The 6,818-nt window shown below is 43.5% G+C and overlaps 1 pseudogene; it reads left to right on the forward strand.

Annotated features, from left to right (window-relative positions):
- Window positions 1-2,565: 2,565 nt before the first annotated feature.
- LOC124608159 lies at window positions 2,566-2,683 on the forward strand (annotated as a pseudogene).
- The last annotated feature ends 4,135 nt before the right edge of the window (window positions 2,684-6,818 follow it).

The raw sequence follows: 6,818 nt of genomic DNA on the forward strand, positions 1-6,818 counted from the left end.
GTGGTCAAGAATTCGTCTCGCGTACTGTGGCCACGGCCGCGTGCCATAGCGCTGAGACTGTACATTTCCCTACCGCTGCGCCATGATGTCTGAGGAGGAAGAGGGGTAAACGGCCAACGCGCCATATTTAAATGGCAATGCAGTCGTACTGCATGCGTTATGGTTTCATACTTCTCAACAACACGGATCGCAAACGAAACAAATTTTCGGTATTACTCAATTATTTTTGGCACGCTTAAGGCACAATAAAATTTTTATCTGGTACAAACTGTTGGCAGACAGATTTTCGCACTGAGGTACCCACGTAATCGTAGCTTATTTATTTTCCTCAGGAAAACAATGAGTACATCCTGGACAGTTTTGAAGTAAAACACAGGAATCATACTCCAGATAAATCAGTTACATCTGGACATGCACAGGGGAGTCTTCAGCTGAAACGATAAACGATCTTGAAAACAGTTCGAAAACGGATGTAGGATTCGCAGTGTCTTCAATAACGTTTAGAAAACTATCCTCGTAGTTCTTTCATGGTCACCATGAATCCGCGTGATTTCTTTAACGCCTGTCAGCTTAGGGAACAGGACTGCGTTTTTTGTCAGAATTTTGTTTTTTACGATGCAATTTTCTTTTTAAATGCATCCGCATCGAATAATAAATAAGTTTTTTCTCGCTCTTCAGTGTCTTATTACTTGCGCAGACAAAGTTGACACTCGGCGCGGTGGCTGATGGGAGCGACTGTAAATGGGACATGCCTTTATGGTCGCTCCCATCAGCTAACGCGCCGAGTGTCAACTTCGCTTTCGCGTGTACTATGGGCAGTGAGCAGTCAAGTCCACTTAAAATGCGAACTCCGCAATCCATTCCGGATGTTCTAATTTTCGTTCCTGCACTCTTTTTTATTCATAAATTCAACAGCAGCGCACATTAAATCGAAAAATTGTTGCAAGATTGCCCTTTCTCTTTACTTACGTACTTCACGGTAATATACAGGGTGTTACAAAAAGGTACGGCCAAACTTTCAGGAAACATTCCTCATACACAAATAAAGAAAAGATGTTATGTGGACATGTGTCCGGAAACGCTTAATTTCCGTGTTAGAGCTCATTTTAGTTTCGTCAGTATGTTCTTCCGCCTACGCTCAATGGTGCACGTTATCAAGATTTCATACTGGATACTCTACCTGTGCTGCTAGAACATGTGCCTTTACAAGTACGACAAAACATGTGGTTCAAGAACGATGGAGCTCCTGCACATTTCAGTCGAAGTGTTCGTACTCTTCTCAACAACAGATTCGGTGACCGATGGATTGGTAGAGGCGGACCAATTCCATGGCCTCCACGCTCTCCTGACCTCAACCCTCTTGACTTTCATTTATGGGGACATTTGAAAGCTCATGTCTACGCAACCCCGGTACCAAATGTAGAGACTTTTCGTGCTCGTATTGTGGACGGCTGTGATACAATACGCCATTCTCCAGGGCTGCATCAGCGCATCAGGGATTCCATGCGACGGAGGGTGGATGCATGTATCCTCGCTAACGGAGGACATTTTGAACATTTCCTGTAACAAAGTGTTTGAAGTCACGCTGGTACGTTCTGTTGCTGTGTGTTTCCACTCCATAATTAATGTGATTTGAAGAAAAGTAATAAAATGAGCTCTAACATGGAAAGTAAGCGTTTCCGGACACATGTCCACATAACATATTTTCTTTCTTTGTGTGTGAGGAATGTTTCCTGGAAGTTTGGGCGTACCTTTTTGTAACACCCTGTATAAAGTGCCCATATTCTTCCTTCAGTTCCTCTGAAAACCTTTAAATAGACAACGAAATAACGCGTGAAACTTCAGAAATTCACTCCAATTTGTTGACGTGCTCCATGCTTGCAAATAGAGAACAAAGTTTTTCTTGATGTACAGAACAATGAACCCCCGATATTACCGTTGTAACTTCGTTCTTTCATTGTCAAATAAGTCTTATAACTCCTCTTGTCTTGCCGTTGTAATGTGGATTCCAAAGCAAATCTGCAGTACTGGGAGATTACGCAACTGTATAAATTGTGTAATAGATATTAAGCGTACTCATCACCCTCTCCTGCCATTCACATTCATTTTTGAAGATTTATGGTGACAGATCGCTAGACTGCCTCTTTTTTATGCAAACAGCCGACTGGACCTGTTACGTCCGTCGTAAGAAGAACAAATAGCAAAGGGTGAACGGTGTTCTCACCACGATTCTGCCGAACTGAAGGGGGTCGATCCGACTGAAACAGGTCCCACCGCAAAGCTAAATGAAATACCGCGCTGTACCGAGGAATTCCGGGAAGAAACGGGCGGAGCTGAGACGCTCCACACTGGCTGACGTTTGGCACGCCGTGGCCGACCCTGATGTAGTTCAATAGCTGCAGGAGATAGAGGCAGTCTCTGTTCCCCAAATGATGACATGGTACTTCTTGCATCTTATCAGTATGCTGTGATGAACATGTTACCCAATGAGTTCTGCAAAAAGGTAATCAGCGCAGAGTCTTAAAGAATTTGGCAGGTAATTGTTTGCGTGGGATGTTAATGGGAGGGAACGGCCTTGCCGCAGTGGATACACCGGTTCCCGTGAGATCACCGAAGTTAAGCGCTGTCGGGCGTGGTCGGCACTTGGATGGGTGACCATCCAGGCCGCCATGCGCTGTTGCCATTTTTCGGGGTGCACTCAGCCCCGTGATGCCAGTTGAGGAGCTACTCGACCGAATAGTAGCGACTTCGGTCAAGAATACCATCTTACGACCGGGAGAGCGGTGTGCTGACCCCACGCCCCTCCTATCCGCATCCTCCCCTGGGGATGACACGGCGGTCGGATGGTCCCGGTAGGCCACTCGTGGCCTGAAGACGGAGTGCTTTATGTTAATGGGACATTCTTGCCCTGCTAATTCAGCATATGTGATCCAGGAACGAAGTATGCACATTTCAAGTAATATAGTACTAAACAATTTCGTTAAAAACCAAACCGATCAAATGGTTCAAATGGCTCTGAGCACTATGGGACTTAACCTCTGATGTCATCAGTCCCCTAGAACTTAGAACTACTTAGGCCTAACTCACCTAAGGACATCACACACAACCATGCCCGAGGCAGGATTCAAACCTGCGCCCTAGCGGTCGCGCGGTTCCAGACTGTAGCACCTAGAACCGCTCGGCCACGCTGGCCGGCCCAAACTGATCAAGTAGGATAAAGAACCATGTATACATCTAAAAGAAGTAGATAACCAGATGTTGAGATGAGATGAAACGAAGGTCACACTACAAAGGGGCTGCATTTTTTTAGAGAAATTGTCGTAAACAGACATTCTTTGCATAGCAATGATACATAACCGGCCAACAATTTGTTAAAGAATACTTTTGCCTGACACGTTTTGTATATATCTTATAGCTTCTACTTTGTTAAGAAAAAACAGCAATAAATAGTTTATTTTGCACTGTACGATGACATTCATTTGTTTATTCCTTGTAAATAAGCGATGTACAATTACGTTTTTGCAGTGGAACAACATAGTGAGACGCCTATTCTTAGTGATCTCGAATTGTGCTGTTTCCTTTAGCTTTTACTTGTTGATATTACGACAAATATTTTGTTCATTTTTTTTTTTTTTTTTTTTTTTTTTGTAACATCTCATAAAAATGACAAGTGTTACGTTAAAATAAATAGAATGGAGACATTTCCGTAATTTAAGTGCCAAAGTATCACAGGTAGTTTGTCATCGTAGATGTAACACTAGTTCGTTAGCATACGTACTAAACGCGATGACGTCAAGGTTGTTCTGTAGGTGGCATTGTCACTGCGATGTTTACGAAACTTGAGGCGGATGGAGCGTGGCGAATATAAAACACGAATTACCCAGTAGCTGATTCTGGCCGAACTCACATAGAGTTCGGAAATGGACTTCGATATACAAACAGCCGAAGTTGCAAGTCTCACTTTTTATTCGCCTGGATGACAAGTTTCGTGTTAACACAACCGTCAGTCATCATTTGAAGAAAAAGTGAATCTTAAAGTTTTAGCTGTTTCAATACTGAAAACGTTAACAGGAGTTCCTGTCCAGCAATTAATCCATCATGCTGGATATCCAGGAAATGGACCTGTTTGCAAGAGAGGTATCCACATGGCTATGCATTGTAGCCTATAAAACTTGTGTACACCCCATACACAGTCAACACGTTGATGGACAGTGTAGATCAGATCCATTTCGCGAGCCTTGGTTATTTAAACACAGGCTATTTTGATTCTTAGAGAAATTGTACAATATACATTCTATGACAAAAAAAGGGATGACTTGCCATGAAGGACAATAGAATGGGACACAGAGTATCGTAGCCGTACCACAGTATATGGAGGCTGCAGATGACAAGCAAAGGACTCCTGTAAGTATTTAAATTTTTCCGGCGTAAAGAGTATTTATTGAAGTTGCAAACCGGGTAATGTAGACTTCTTACCACGATATTTCGGCTAACAGCCATTCACCTATCTTTAGGTAAGTGCTTTACACTGGATACTGTTAATTCACGTCGCTTAAGGAATCGGTGGAAATACATTTGGCACGAGTTCTTATTAACTGTGATGGCGGCTTTCAACTCCATAAGGCGTGGGACCCGGTCAATTCTTAATTTCTTGAAGAAGAAAACATTTCATAACCTGTGAAACTCCTACCGAGATTTAGTTTCATTAATTTTTGACATTTGCAATTTAACTCGGCGAGTGCGCATTCCGACAGAGAGCGGGTATGTAGTAGTCATGTTACACATGCGCCTGCGCGCAGCAGATGGAGCAATATTCGAAGTCGTGTAACTCGACAGCTGTTGCCCTTGTAACGGCTGCTTTTGCTCATACGTCTTCGCGCCAATTTTTTGGTATAAAGGTAGCGAAGTGAACTAGCAATCTTCAATGTGAAACACTTATCTGAAGATGTCTGTATGGTTGTCAGCCTAAATATGGTGTCAATAAGCCGACGTTATCCGGCTGCAATCCTGGAACTTTATGGGATACAAAGGGGTCCTGCCTGACTTACAGATCGAAGGACGGGCGATTGTCAGTTTGGTATCCAACCGCTATCCGGAGGGTCTCCAGACACACCTTCGGCATAGAATCTCATTCACTGGAGCAGAACTGTCTTCAGCGATAAGTCACGCTTCGAACTGAGCCCTGGGGAAGATTTGTTTGCAGACACCCAGGACTGTGATGGGATACCTCTCTGACTGTCGCCCGCCATACGGCCGACTGCCTGGAGCGATGGGCGGAGATGTCTTTTCATTTCACAGCAGGACCCGGTTGTTCGTCATCCAAGGGACCCTTACAGCACAGTGGTACGTTGACGATAATCTGCTCCCCGTTCTGTCGCCCTTGATTGCAAGCAATCTGAGGCCTACATTTGAGCAACATAACGTCAGTTGCGCGCACTGCGAGAGGTTCTACTGCTTGTCTTCGTACTTCAAAACCCTACCTTGGCCAGCAAGAGCGCCGCATCTCTTCCCAGCTGCGAACGTTTGAAGCATAATGGACAGGCCATCCAACCACCTCAAGATTTTGACGATCTTAAGCGCCAGTTGGACAGAATTTGGCACGATATCTCTCAGGGGGACATCCAAAAATTCTTTCAATCAAATGCCAAACCGAATAACTGCTTGGGTAAGGCCGGAGGTGGTACCAATGCGTTACTGACTTGCTCAGTTTGTGAATTTCTTTCTGGTTAACAAATCATCCAATTATTCTGATATTGCAATCAATTTTTGTCTGTACATGTATATCAGATCTACCGATTACGTCCCTTTCGGCTAATTCCCTGGTGGTGCATCGTTTTTTTATGTCTCAGAGCATATGTTTCATTCATCACATCTATATAGCTGCATGCTTTTTTACGTCAGTTATGCCGTGCCTCTGTTTCTTTACTAAATTTTTTACAGTGCCTGTTTACCATGTAGACATCCACCCATCATGAACTGTTCTATTGGGTACATATATATCCAGCACATGGTCAACTATTCTTTTAAACTTGAGCTGCTGTCCTCAGCTAAAAGCTTCGAGCTCCTCACTGAGATATGACGCTACTGCTTCTGTATCTAGTTTGATAAACCTATAAATCTTATACATGTCGTAGTTCCTCACTGTACTTTACTACTTAGTGTTTTTACAACTGCCTCTTGAACGCTAATAGCAATTTCAATTCGGACATCCTCCGAGAGATCAGGTCTATTCTATGTCCATCACGAAAGTTCGCTCTAGGTAATTTTCAGACAAGGCATTTAGCAATCTTTCACAGAACTGCAAATAACCCAATCGATTGTTGGATCATTGAAGTTACCTCTGATGAATACGGTTTGATTTTGGAACGTAACGTGGTAATAAACTGATTTTTTTCCTAATGTTTTCGCTTGCATTAGGAGGTAAGCCTAGTACCTCCTAGAAGGATCTAATTACACCCCTCCCCTCCCCGCCCGCACCCACGATACCGAGTCTTCCCCATGTCACATAAAGCTTCAGTTTGTATCTCAGCGGATTTAAGTTTCTTGTCTACTGCGGCAAATAACAGTACACCACCTCCATTTTCAATTACCCCATCCTTCAGATATATGCTTAAATATCCCCTCAAAATCTCACCGCTGTCATCTTCGGGTTTTAAGAAGCATCCTGTACCGAATGATACATTAGATTCACCGTTTTTAAGGAGCGCATCATCTTCTGGCACTATGTTGCGAATACTTCGACAGTTAACTGCTAGAATTTAATACTCTAGCTTCTGAGGGTCATATCTTTCGATCTTACGCTGATACTTCAAGAACTC

The sequence above is a fragment of the Schistocerca americana genome, chromosome 3 (assembly GCF_021461395.2).
Source record: "Schistocerca americana isolate TAMUIC-IGC-003095 chromosome 3, iqSchAmer2.1, whole genome shotgun sequence".
Taxonomy (NCBI): Eukaryota; Metazoa; Arthropoda; class Insecta; order Orthoptera; family Acrididae; genus Schistocerca; species Schistocerca americana.